This window comes from Zootermopsis nevadensis, unplaced genomic scaffold (assembly GCF_977971745.1).
Source record: "Zootermopsis nevadensis isolate Lab colony 2312 unplaced genomic scaffold, Znev_1.0 Znev_ptg000021l, whole genome shotgun sequence".
Classification (NCBI taxonomy): Eukaryota; Metazoa; Arthropoda; class Insecta; order Blattodea; family Termopsidae; genus Zootermopsis; species Zootermopsis nevadensis.
Window position 1 is genome coordinate 10376832 of NW_028259153.1, and position 12564 is coordinate 10389395.

The following is a 12564-nucleotide window of genomic DNA, read 5'->3' on the forward strand; positions in this document are numbered from 1 at the left end:
TTACAAACTTGACCAACGAAAGGAGCGCCCTGCTCTAGTTTCAATAAAATGGTTAGTTTAAACTCAACAATGGCCACATTTCTTAGGAGTATGAATTACTTTGCTATGCTCTGGAAAAATTCTGTAAACCAACTTCGGTTTAATTTGGCAGTGTTTGAAGTTTGATAGGAAAATATCAACAAAAATTATAACTTCAGAAACTCAGACTTGTGAGGGAGAATAATATTAAAATAGATCTTAAAAAAATAGGGCGAGACTGGTCCAATAGTGTGCTTTTGCGAACACAGTAATAAGTACGCGAATTCCACAATTGGCAGGTAAATTTCTTGACCAGCTGAGAAACTATCAGTTTAAAGTGATACCTTGAAAGATAGAGTTGTTTTTGTTATTACTACTAACTCCATGCAACAAATTCCTTCTTGAGAAATTAAGTCACTTTTGTTGCAAACAATTTCCCAATTATTTATGGAACCTGAATGTTCATTATCATTTTTATAAGACCCTAACGCTGGAACCTATCCTGAGCCGCATTATTCCAATCAACATTCTTACATAGCCTACTGCTTCTCATTTTTTTCTTTTAGGACCATTTTAATAGTACCCATTCATCTACTCCTAGGTTTATCAAATGGCTTGCTCCTTTCAGGATTTCCTACTACAATTCCTTATAAATTTCTGCTTTTTCCCAATCCTGCTACATGATTCTCCTATTATATCTTAGTTGATTCGATCATCTTAATACTATGTAGTGAAAAGTTAAACTCTGGTTTGCTTAATTTATTTCATCCTCCTATCACTCTTTTCCTCTTAGAGCCAAGTATTCTTCTCGGCTCTCCATTTTCAAACACCTTTAACATTTCCTTGTTTGAGAGACCAGGTTTCACACCCACACAAATCAATGGGTCTAAATCCTGACAGAATCGATTCGAATGTTCAATTTTACGTTCATATTACTAACAAATGTTCTGTACCTTTATTCTTTCGCAAAACATATATAGGGAATATTTTATGTGTATAAAAAGACTGGTGGTCAACTGTCCGTGAAATCAGAAGGCAAGGGGCCGCACGAATCTGGAAAACAAAGCAAAATCGGTGGAAACGTAAAGAAGAAAACAGGAAAGGATGTATATCTAGGTCCATATCTAAAGACAGCTAAAACTGCAGAACACAATGTAAGCTTCAGTACGAAGACGAGCTACGTATTCTGTAAGTTGTGACCCCAAGGGAGCTAAAAGCTGGACACATGCTAGATGATGTGGGATCCCTTTGATCCTGATTGGATGGGGTTGAAAGAGAATAAAGCCGATCACAAAAATACGATTTCTATTTTCCCTTGTTATCGCCACCGAACAATCGGAAGTACTAGCTCACAACTACTGCATCAGCGTAGTTTTTCCAGTAACGTCGGCCAGCACAGTTACGAGCTGAAAGATACTTCGTTTTCTTCAAATTTATAACACATGACCAGTGGCAATGACATAATTTCTTTAAGTCTTAAATTTATATATATATACATATATATATATATATATATATATATATATATATAAAATGACATAAAAACGCGTCTCTCGTGGAAACTCTCTAGCCCATGTCCTTTATTTCATAAGGAAATATTTTCATTTCATTTATTGAAATTTTTATTTAATCTTTCGAGGCGACTGAATTCAATATCTTCTCTAGAATCCAGCCGTGCGACAATAAAACACTTCGTAGCCTGTATCTCTTTCCATCAACCCTTTATAATGGAGGCACAGACTATCACCGAAACGCTTAATATTAACTCAATTCTCACAAAGGTCATTGCTCTTGAAGAATTTATTGTGAAATAATATAATATCAGAACGATTTCTTCCATGTATCATCATAAGTTCTGAATGCCACTAACAATATTTATAAAACTTTAAGTCACTGATCGCGACGCCATGACCAAACATTACTGTAGGAAGTTAAATAAGACCTGTTACTTAAAGGACGATATACCAACTGCTAGGATTATGTCGGATGCGTAATAGTTCAACGATTGTGGACGTTGAATCGAAGAGGGTGTGGGAGAAGCGGCCGTGGCCTAATTTAAGGTAGAACCCCAGCTTTATCCTGAGCAACGAAAACCGGTTCCTGCAACTTTTCATTCACTGGAAGCTGCATTTGTAATGTGGGGATCAGGAGAGTCACTTGTTCGTGGGGATGTGACGTCACAGTCTGACTACGCTAAGGTCATGTACTGGCACTTAAAGAAAGTGTAGAGTTACAAAAACGTTTTGCAATTCAAATAATTGTAATTATGTGTCAGCATGTCATTCATCTCAATATTGCTAATGGAATAATTACATTACTTACTACTACCTGAAAATAAATTATGTATCTTCCAAGTGTTATAATTAAAATTAAAACAGGTCAATACTAAACGTTTTGAAACACTCGGTCGTAAGACTTTCATGGTACCATGTCAAGTATTAAAATATTCTCCCATTTAAAATACAAGTGCGTGTATGGATTACGTTGAGCCACGTCAGTCCTTGAGAGAAGTAAAACTCTACAGGGCTTGTCACATATTATACAACTCTCCATCTTCTGTGTAGCAGCTAAGCGATTCCCAGCGGATATTTCGTCACGTCCAGCAGCGACACCAAATGGTACAAGAACGAGGTCGCGGCTACCCCATGGACCGGATACTGACCCTCTCCAAAAGTAAGCCTGCACTTTTCCACCACTGACGAGCTAACAGTGGGGGGATGAAGGGACTGAATGAGAGGGACAGAGAAATGGAAAAAAGAACTACTACCATAAATATGACATGTCGTAATTTTCCTAATGGAAGTTTACATATTCAGGCTCAAAGTGAAGGGCCATGGGTGAAGAGGAAAGGCGAAAGTGGAGGGAGGGGGTGATAGAGCAAGTGGGATATTTCTCCTTTCCAGTATAAAGCAAAAATGAAAACGGAAAGATTTTTCCTAGGGGATACAGGTAAAAGCTAAATGGAAGTGGTATTTTCAAATTATGATATTAAAATAGGCGTTCTCTCTTCAAATTACTGTTCGAACTGAAATTTTTTATACTTACCAGGGATTGTACGTACAAATAAAAAACGCCAATCCCTTGAGCTAGAAATATTGTTTATTGCTACTAGGCTGTTTTAAAGTAATTCCTTAATGGCTGGAGGGGGAAAAATATTTAGCTAAAGGCCAACATTTTTTTTAGAAAAGAGAATCGCTAATCCTAAAAAGAGCGTCACATCACATCAATTACTTTAACACCTTAAAGCCCAATAGTAACTACATGTCTCTCCTGCTTCAGCTATCAGTAAATCTTCATTTTAGTATATTCATTGGTTTCGTATGATCCTCGCTGTAAGTAAAGATTATTTCCTTAAACAGCATCAATCAGTTGATCTCTGTAATGCTGAAGTTTTGTGTTTTATGTGAGATACTAACTTTGTACATCCCTTAACTGACTCTGTGGTATCAGAACTCGTAATTTCAACACAGTTAATAACAAACCTCACCATTGCTCACTATCCAGAAGCAGGTCCATTCGCATCCAATCCTTAGAGAAGTAGGATATGAGAATATGAATGCATTTAAGTGGTTCAGGATATGGGACAGTGGCAGGCTCTTGTGAACACGCTAATGGAACTTAGGGTTCTATATAAAAGACAGGAAACGTATCGACCAAACGAACTAATATTACCTTCTCAAGGATTAAGGTATATGGAGATTGTTATGATACTGTATCGTAGTTTTACATACGCACTCCCCTAAAAGAGTAAAAATTCGGAACTTTGCACAGTCCTGCCAGTACCACAAAAAAATGTTAATTTTCGTTTCAGCAAATATCTTATTTTAACACATGGAATAATTGTTTTGTTCTAAAATATGGAAAACGCATAATATTATTAACGTTGGGAACGCACAATAATGGACAAAAATTTGAGATCCTATAAGAAAACTTTGTACTAAAGGACAACTGTTCTGTTTCTGCCCTTCAACTACCTTGAGGACCTATTCTGCAGAATGGCCGGCAAAGTCTTTGAACCACCTCCGTCTTCCTGTACATGCAAAGCTCAATATTTGCCTCCGGAAAGCATGACTTCCCTCTCTTTCTATCTCATCGTGAAATACAACCCACATAAAAAGTCGCGTGCTTTATGCAAACGTACCTCACTCATATTTCAACGTAGATGAAGTTTAGATTGCATTTTATGCATAGCTTTCTCCCGTTCTGCTCTCATCCTTTACTCTCCATATCAAATATTCTTTATGGCCCGACATTGGAAGAGAGGTGAAGATAAAGACGATTCCCTAACGAATAACAGAACGTGCATTTTCCGAAAACGCCCCAAAGACCAAAAGAACCACGATGTGACTTTGCGTCTCCTGATGGTCTTCCCATTGGTTGCCTGGTGACCAGTTTGCTAGAGATATCTACCTACGGGGCTCTGGAGACGAAGCATTTCGGCATCTAAAGTTTCAAACTGACTTTTATATTGATGTTTCTTCTTCTCCTTCTCTCTTTGCATCTCTTCTCGTCATGCTATCCTGGTTCCCCGTACTCCAACCCCAGACAACATCGTAGCAAGGTTCGATTTCGTGATGGACACGTTCAGAATAATATAGAGTCCTGTGTCAATATTATGTGATCGTCATACCGTCTCATGGGACAGCACTTGAAGACGCGGGTCATTTTATAGTATTATATTTCTCTTCTTTTGGAGACGTGCTCACAAATTCAAGCTGCAAAATATTTATGAAAAGAATTCCAGAGCTGGGGCAAAGCATAGTACAGGCTTAAGCAAAGTTTAGTAGAAAAGCGGACTAAAAATCGTGGATTTTCAAATTGTTATCAAAAAATTGAATCATTACTCTGATTTTAATAACGACGATGATTAAAATGTATATAATTCATTACAAAATTATAACAGAGCTTGTCATATTTGAGGTTCATCGGCCGAAAAGATATCTCAATGCTGGATCTTGTGAGCTGTAAGGTCGTGTGAACTAGAATGTTATAACTGATATATTTGTGTCTAATTATAAGTCCATATAGTGTTACAACACAGAAGACCAACGTCGGTAACAGAGCTTGTAATTCTAAATTCATGCCTTACTAACAATACATAACGATTAAAATTCCAGGTCTGCTGTAGGGTGAAGCAGTTTAAATGATGAAAAGAGTGAGGTTAAAGACTAATGGTATATATATATATGTCCCACCTTATTTAACGATGAGTTTCTGCATTTCGGTAAGTTTATATGATTCTCGTTGTAAACGGGAATCATTTCCTTAACAGCGTTAAAAAATTAATAATTTTAATATCAAAATATAGTGTTTTCTTTGCGGTACGGACTAAATTATTAAATGACATTTGGGCGAATTTCAGCTTTAAAAGGTTAAGGAAACATTAATCATTTTAGGATGAATTCGTATGGAGATAAGAAGTTCTGTGCATCCAGACCTCAACCCGTACTGAGCTGCAAGCTCTACAATTAAGCAGTGTTTACCAGTAAGCGTGTGTGATACGGCCTGCTACGACCTAAAGCTACGGCAAAATACGAATATGAAACATTGATACAGAAAACTACAAGAAAATAACGACATACAGACAGGACGTGTAGCATATGCCAGCCATTCACAAGTACGACGGAATGGAAATAGAGGGACTGCTGAGCAACGTACATTCCCACTCGGCGTTACGGAATAATTAACAAAACAGTTAACCTTAATAGCCCTAAGGGCCCGAAAACTATCATGAAGTATATGCTATATGTTATAATTAATGTTATCCGGACTACACCGGCAATCAATATTAATTAATCTTAGCAGAACTGCATACCCCCAGCTCACAGATAAAGCTATATTTCAGACATTAAAATCGTAATTACAATCGCCCTCACGCACAATTTATGAGCGATACTAGGCACTGTCAGTCTTTTGCCTGCTAGATTACAAAACGCCTCTATATTAACGCATTTCCATTTTATCGCTTTTTATATTTCACATAGAAAATGTAACCAGTGACAACGAAAAGAACAACATGCAATATGTCTGCCTCTAATCAACGCAGTTTTAGTGACACTATCAATGTTAGTCTTTTGGGTTTTTTCGCCGTGTATACCTTTAGATAGGAACCAACTTTTTGGAAAAATGTGGCTATTGTCTCCAACTTAAGTCCTGAAGATGGAGGCAGTATGTTTCTCCGAAACGTGTTTGTATCTATCTACAAGTATACAAGGCGTTACAACCCAAAAAGACAAACACTGATATCTTCAGAGTCGTGAGAACCTCGCATCTCAAATTGTTCCTACATAAATGCATGTTCTAGTTTTGCTGTCTTATAAAAATATATGTATTTATGTGACAAGAAGAATAGGAAAAGAAGAAGATGAATAATATGTTCAGTCGTAAGTGGGAAAGGAGAATCTGCCAATTATATAAATTACTCAGTTAAAAACCTTTTTCTATTTCCTGTCTCTAACGAAAAACTTAAATACTGCTGATGTTGTTAACAGGTAGACCGTATATTCGTATTTTTATTCGTTTAAAATAATGTCAGTAATACAAGTTAAACAATTAAGGCAGAGTAATTACTATAAGAAACAGGTTCTTGGTATATGTTAAGTACCGCCTCCGGTACCCACTAAACAGATGGCTGGACGGGCCTCATACCTGATCCGGACGCGGTAACTAAAAGAAAAGATTCTTCCCCTGCCGGGAAATAAACCCCCTCTATCAAGTTTGTAGCTTAGTCACTCTATAGACTAAACTACCCATCTCAAAATAATTTAATAATTACAGTTATGAAACATGTTGAAATAAGTAATTACGTGTGTCTGTTTCTTATCCATTGCATTTGCATATTAAAGGGCGATTCCTCGGCTAACTAATGGAAATTTCCCTTCATAGAGAATCTCTTCATCACTGTTACCACATGTTCGATAAACTGACAGAAACCTATCGTCAATCCACTAGCACATCATTATTCATGGCCTCCGGAACTTGTGTGCACAGCCAGCAGGATCTTGTGTTGTTTGCACTGGTTTCACACGTTTCCGATCGGTTAAGGGGCTGTGACCAATGGCTCATCCGGCTTACTGACCTTACATTGCCATCAAGCCCAGCTACGCATAATGAATTACCATTGTAGACTGTAGTGCGAGTGTGCTAAGCGCAAACAGACTTACTGTACCTCTATTAGGGGAATGTGTATAACATGAACAGTGTAAATATTGCAAACAGGATTTCGTTTCGTCTTGTTAACGCAACGTAATAGCTCAACGCATGGGGTTGTTAGCCCACTCACTCAATCGCCAAACTGGAGGAACATCCCTTGTCGGATGTAGGTCAGCGCAACCCCAACGCAACGCGCCATGTTGTAGTGGCAAGGATACCATTTAGCATGATACAATAATTGTACACGGTTGAAATCAAAGCATGCAATATTTTACGAACCAGATCATGTTTGGGGTTAGCTGGAGAGACCCTACATCGCTCAATACTTTACAAGTTACAAGTTTTGTGCAACTTAACCGACAGTAAAGTTTATATAAATGGGCTCTCTTTTTCTTATTTCTTCCTACGTCTTTCTTTTGGCATCATCAGGAAGCATATATCTGGGCTGTTCTTGGAGCGGCATATCTGTTCGAGGCGGAGGAATGGATTCCAAATCAATACGCAATCATCGAAGACGAATCGCTGCGTGGGTACTAGTTCAGCCTCCTGCAAAGCTTTCCCGAAGGCAAGAGGAAATCTTATCACGTTCGCAAGAAGCAGTGTGTAGGAGGAACGGCTTGATGAATGTTTTCTATCGCAAGCTGCGGTTTACAAAGTGCGCAACAGCGCAATGAAATATTTCGGCCCAAAACGGACAAAGAAAGTAAGGTACCAGGGGTTTATACAACCAATCTGTCACGTGTACTAGCATGTCACCTACTGTTGTCAAAGAAGTCAAATAAATGAGTTTACATCCGGCTATAGACTACATGGGGAGGAAAGAAACATTTACAGAATTTCGGAAAATAAACCTCTTGGAGAGAGATCACTTGGAAGACAGAGGACGCCATTAAGATGGGTATATTCCAGACAGGTTGTCAAGATTGGTTCTGAATTAAACTAACTTAGGGTCGTCTTCAAAGAAGACCATTTTATGAACAGTGATAAACCTCTAGATTTTGTTAAAATAAGTACAATTTTAAAACATCTTAAAATTTGTCAAATTTGCTTCTGCTGACAAATGTGAGCACAAAATGGAAAAGACTAACTTGAAAACTCAAAACATAAGACAGTAGCTTCTCAGTAGCAAATTACTTTAAACAACTGACTAAGCGTCAAAGAAATTTGACAGACAAAATATATCACAAATGTTCAAGGATTTCAGAAATGTAGGCCAATCGCAATGAGTACATAAGTTAACTCGCCTTATTATCGTAGGTATCCAGTGAAATAAAGCAGTTATTAAATGAAATATATGCATCTATATCGATTAATTTAACACTGAACCCATAATCTCATTTAAATATCACATAAAATATAGTTCGTACCTAAAAAATGTTATCCTGAGAATCACAATAAACACCTAAATTGACCCTAAAGATACAATTATGTAGTGAATGTTAACGTATGCACGTATCATTGGGCTTTAAGCAGTTAAGTCCAAAGTGTAAATTAAAGCTCCAAATAACTCATCAATGCATAATGTTCCATAGATTGTTCCATTTGAAACGAAACCCTAAATATAACTGTATTTGCAAGCTTTGGCAGCAGCAAACAGTAGTCGGACACCTGTTGTCTTATTCGGTTCCTCTTTGTCAAGATACTAACTAACTAACTAACTAGATTTATTACCGAACCCGGAAGTTCATCACCGAATTAACCAAAGCCCTCCACCGGTCCCTGTCCTGGGCCAACAAAATCCAGTTCCTTCAACTCCTATCTCCCATAGATCCCGCCTGACATTATCCTCCCATCTACGTCTAGGTCTCCCCAGCGGTCTCTTCCCCTCAGGCTTCCCAACCAATACCTGGTACACACCTTTTGTCAGGATACACATTGCTAAAATCTTCAAGAAAAGCAGCAAACAATTTCGATGCGAAGTAATCTTCCGAGAATGAACACACGTTCTGCTCGTGAATAAACCATATCCGCACCTGCATAGCTTCTGAGTAACCGGCGTGAGTAGCGGCCTAGCAACAAGGGCAACCTTAACTCGAGTGCCACGGGACAGTCTATCACACGGGGTAAACCTGCTTCTGATTTCGTTTTCGTACAGTAATGCGTGGTTTTTATTGAATGATAGGATTTGGTCGGAAAATAGTTAACTGTATCTGGAGCGTTTGTGGAGATCTTTTTGCCTGAATGGTCTGCAGGCCCGACAAGCATCATACTCGAACCTCCGACATGTTTATCATCTCAGAAGTTTGAATCACACAAAAATGTTTGTAAGAAAAGAGATGATATAGTACAGAAATGGAAGAAGATGAAAGCAAAATCCACGAAAACATACGTAAACCCCCTTTATTTATTTGTGTAACGAACTTCCTTCACTTCAGTTCAATCGATCAAGTACTCCGGGTTTCAAATGCTACATTGGATTACGTATCCCTGGTGCTACACAGAACACTCCACCGATTGATTTCTGTAGCGATTTATAGCTCATGTGTGTCCCACAACACGGACCAATACACTTGAATAAACTCTAGAAATGAACTACGTAGTCTTGGATATGAACAGTCCTTGCATTTGCTTAACACATAGGAAATGAAAACTCAGATACTGAACATTAAACACAAACAGCAGCTTTTAACTTTAAACGGATAATGATCTATGGTCCTTTCTTAATTTGAGAGACCAAGTTTTACATCCATAGACTGATAACATTATTGTCTTTGTTGTCGGTTGTTAATTAACTGCAGTAATGCTGGTTATTTAGATAATCTACATTAACGCTTATAATGGTCTCAAGTGTTACAGAAACTGTTGCATTCGCGTTCCTATTTGAAATGTTAGAGATTTTTCCTACGGCTACTATTGATTCCCCACGCAAAATTTGCCCTTCTGATAGGCATGGATCAGCCGTAAACAATTTTTCAAATATATTGAACTTATTTAGAAAACACTTAGTTATACTTCATCATACTTTAAAATAGCTGTTGTTTTGTGTTATAGGTCTTTTGTAATAATTTTCGTTTGTTACCATTATCATGTAATTGTTATTGTTATTTGTGTATTACATTTATTAGGGATTTTTCTGCTGTATCTGTAATTATGAGCTGTTGGCTCAGCATATCTAATAAATTTATTATTATTATTATTATTAATAACCCGTTAAAATAATTCTACTAATAATGGACCACGAAAGAAGAGGCACGATATTTCCTCGTATTAAGAACGTTTCCCATTTAAGATGGCTGTATTATGGAATGTTGCTCCGTGTAGTCTGATAGACGTTTACCGACGTTTCAGTGGACTTTGCTGCCTCATCGTCAGGGTGATCATTTAATTAAGTAATGCAGACCTGCTGTCCACAAACACCACTTCTAAGAAATTACCAAGTCGTCACTGCTTGATTTAAATTGATGCGAAGGATACTCCATATTCCTTTAATTTCAAATCTGAAGAAATATTAATGTTAAAGTCAAAACATATGTGTAATAACAGATTACAACGCTGTTACAATGTGCGGATATGGAATCAACCCTTAAGAACGCATCCCATAACAACTTCCACGTATGTAAACACAATGTGACGTCATATTAGAGCGATGGGCCTCTCGGGACGAGGAATAGAACTCCCTTGTGGAATTATAGTCTCAATATTCAGAATACACGCATAATTCGAGAGTCTTCAGACTAGGCATTATCCATATTACTGTACTTTTTTTCCATATGTGCATTTCCCTTCAACTGATGCGCACCTGTGCAAAGTGTTCTACTTTGCTAAGAGGCAAGAAATGTGCATTACCTTTCCTCTGTAACCACTAAGGTAACATCTCGCGAATCCTTTGAGAGTAGTTCTATGTAGACATATAGCAGAAAAGAATCACATTTCAATCTAACAGCAAGAATCAAACAAATGACGTGACCAACTGCATTACACTTGAGGAGCCCGTAAATAGAGAACATTTTTTAAAAAACGTACTAACGAATCGATGGACACATGGATTCTTCATCAGGGCACTTCAGCGTTTCACATTTGTAAATACCAGGAAAGTAGAACACAGATAAAACACATATTATGTGAAGTTTTCATAGAACTGGCGAGTATATTGGATGTGTTGCGGTTAATGTAAAAAATAATTAAGAATAAAGACAACTGTTCAGTAACAATTAAACCACAACAGACAATTAAAAAGAATCGTATAATTTGTATATTTATCAGTCTTTCTCTATTCACGGCGCAGTACACAACAATTTAGCACAGTGGTTTTCAAATTGTGAGGCGCATTATAGCACTGACAAATAAAGAAAATTATGAACAATTCTGTATCTCATCGTGCGGTATAGCTAATCCACGAAACACTAGAAGACAGACATGTACAAGCACTAAAATACTAAACATAATAGAATATACAGATTGGGTGGGAAGTAAGTAGGCATTGAGAAATGGTTATAACCTCTATATTTCCAATGTATAGCGATTATTTAATGCCTACTTACTTCCCACCCACTCTGTATATTATAAATATATAACATGATGCAGTAGAAACTGTGCTGTTTAGTTTATTTTCATATCCTGCTGTGAATGACATCATAACGACTGACCCGTAGTATATATATTACCGCAAAGACTATTTAAGTGACAATGTAGCCGTTCAAATAAGCTTGAAATGACACGCGTTTCTCTTGCGATAAAATTATTGAAACAAGAGAAATTAATTCAGCCCCTGTCTCAAGTTACATCAAACCGGAAGTAAAATTGATAGCCATGCGTATTGCATATCTTGTCTCAAATGTACACTGTTTAAGAGCAAATATAGTGTTTAGTTCCGTTTATTCGCAGTGAAATATAAGAAACGCTACTAATTTCATAATTGACCTGTTGATCACTTTAATTTTCACTCGAATGAAGAAATCATAACCGTGGCTCTTCGTGGCCAGGCAGCAAAACTGCGCTAAAACTTTAGAATTTTTTCTTCCTTCATATATACAGACACTTCTTACTTGAGTGGAATGCCTAAAGTCTGTTTCTAATATAAACATTTTCACAACCCCTTCTTTTTCTCTTCGTCACATTTATGTCCTAATATCATCTAAATTAACGCGAGTTGCTGCATATTGAATACATATCCATGTTTTTATTAACTATGATCTATATATAATTATGTTCCATATTTCGGTCTTTCCATAAAATTAGACTACCCCTGCCTGTATTAGTCAGAATTATGAAGGTTTTACTGTAGGTAGGAATAGCTGTAGCGCAATATAAAAAGTTAAACATAGTTTAGAACCACAGACAAATTATACTTAATGTGTCACCCCACTTGCTATAAACCTCTAAAATTTACTTTATACCTTAGATTAACGGCATCAGAAACGACGCTCAAATCTATGTACGCACACGAGAAGCTTT

General features: G+C 37.2%; 1 protein-coding gene across 3 annotated transcripts in view; it reads right to left on the minus strand.

Annotated features, from left to right (window-relative positions):
* The window catches only part of LOC147873178 (uncharacterized), a 300974-nt gene that overhangs the window by 149422 nt on the left and 138988 nt on the right, over positions 1-12564 (minus strand). The gene's annotated exons all lie outside the window — the stretch shown is intronic.